Source organism: Mizuhopecten yessoensis, unplaced genomic scaffold (assembly GCF_002113885.1).
Source record: "Mizuhopecten yessoensis strain PY_sf001 unplaced genomic scaffold, ASM211388v2 scaffold6439, whole genome shotgun sequence".
NCBI lineage: Eukaryota > Metazoa > Mollusca > Bivalvia > Pectinida > Pectinidae > Mizuhopecten > Mizuhopecten yessoensis.
The window spans coordinates 224,464-226,656 of NW_018406550.1; the positions used below are offsets into that span (position 1 = coordinate 224,464).

Consider the following 2,193-nt stretch of genomic DNA (forward strand, 5'->3'; position numbering starts at 1 on the left):
GCAATGGAATGATGTCCAAAGTATACATGATTGAGAGTAATTTTGTTCCATAAAAGAACAGTAAATTGACAATTAAATATAGTAATTTAATTCATTTCCGTCGTTTTTGGTATAGTAAAGAAAGTACTTGTCATTGTATAAATTCTATCCCTCTGCAAAAAGTTCCGATTTTTTTCAAGGTAGACAACTCTCATCAGGATCAAAATTATTGTAAAATATAAAATAAATGAAATATAAAGACTTTGTGTGTATTTGGTTCAATTTTTCACTCTTTTTGTATGACACTATGTGTGCTGTTTGCTTTAAGCTTGTATTAAGTAACTTTTATCCATACAATTTCAATAAAAGGCGCTTTTTGTAATATGTTGTAGATATTTTATGATAAATAAAATATTTGTAGGGTTGATTAGCAATGTTTCTGTTCATTAATTTTGTTGTTGTAATAGTTTTGAACAATGCCACACACTCAAAAAATGTGAAAGTGTTGACTTTGACAAAAATTCAATTTTTCGGTATTTTTTACAAAAAAATCCCTAGATTATCGGAATGCTTAGATTTTCATAAAATCATCTATATGTAACAGGGTCAATTTTATTGTCATATATAGTAAATGTTGTAATTGTGTATAAATATCCATTTGTATGTGCCCAGGGTGTTTTGTGTATGTGTTTGTCCATTTGTTGGCGTTACATGTTACAGGGTGTGGTGTTCTATCTATTTTGTGTAATGTGTTGCTATTTTCAGTGTAACAGTTTAAACCCAGTGATTTAAGTCCAGAGTCCATGTTCTTGTCTTGCTTTTTATTGGTCGCTATTTTTATAATCCCTTGTTGGTCAGTCTTGGCGGGAATATCATTATTAGGTCAGTTAGACTCCTACCTGCCAAGCTGATCACAAGCTCTATCTACTTGTCTTTAAAGTATTCCAGGCAGTTACATAGTAAGTTTCTATGTTTTTCTGTAAATTATTTCTTGTGTAATATTAATTTTCATTAATATATAAAGTAACTTCAATAAGTCATAATGTTGAAGTATTTGGTATATTTAGTAATTTTCTTAGTTTCAAAATTACAGCCATAGAGCTAGAATTATGTTTCATAAAATGGTGCAAAGTTAAGTTTGAAAGTTGTCTATTTTGACATATCTATGTATTTGCAAATGTCATAGTAGTAAGGTAATTGTTTGTATTATTTTAGAATTATTCGAAACTTGTACAGAGGTGGCAGTAATAGAAGCATCTAGGATGGCTCACAGGTATTTGCCTTATCTCATGTTTAAATTGTTATTTATATGATGCTATTTCCATGTTGATATATATATGATGGATTGTAGATCATTTCTATAGTTCTGATTCTTATCAATTTAACTGTAACGTTATAATAACTTGAAAGAAGTTATTATTTATATTATTGGATTAAGATCTATAAAATTGTAAATCTTAAAGATTCTATCTCATTTAATATATTATGATTTAATATTTAGTAATACCATTTGAAATGGACTTATCGATGTACATCATAATAGTGAGTTGTGTCCCTTGATTATACGTGCGTGTAATTTACACTGCTCTCTCCACTCAGTGTTAAGTATATTCTTTTATGTTTATTTCAGAGTGTCTACAGAATACAATAAATATCCAGTATGTAAATACATGCTATCTATGCCATCTGCCCTGCCTCTGTGAACTGTAATGTACCAAGCATTGAAGAATAAAGAACTCATTATTACTTAAACAACACCGGTGTTCTATATTTATATGGAACACAACGGTTACATATACATATTGACATAACCATTATGTGAAACTTTCATTGAATTATGCTGGCTAATTGCGAAAGGGTGGAGCCACCTCAAGTACTTATATACCCTACATTATTAATACGCGGAGAAAGTAAAAATATAGCATCAATACATATTAAACGTACAAAGAGAAAATAGAATTAAGTACAAAATATAATCAGCAAGACAGTACCGAAGTATCAACCTTGATTCAAATTCAAAATCGATAAAACAACGGCAAAGTATAAATAAAGAAAGGATTTACATGAGAACTTTAAAACAAATACAAGGGGAATCAGAACATGTGTTCCGAAAGGGTAGGTATCTTCTGCTCTATCGACGACACCTGTCATGTTAATTCAGGCCAAACACAAGTGATCCCATATCCTCATGGCGAGAACCGGGGTAGTGATAGT

General features: G+C 30.3%; 1 long non-coding RNA gene across 1 annotated transcript; it reads left to right on the top strand.

The window, feature by feature from the left end:
* The first annotated feature begins 854 nt into the window (after window positions 1–854).
* On the top strand, window positions 855–1,727 carry LOC110452127. Its single transcript, XR_002463143.1, has 3 exons — window positions 855–938; window positions 1,195–1,252; window positions 1,610–1,727. It is a non-coding gene; the product is annotated as an uncharacterized LOC110452127 (long non-coding RNA).
* The last annotated feature ends 466 nt before the right edge of the window (window positions 1,728–2,193 follow it).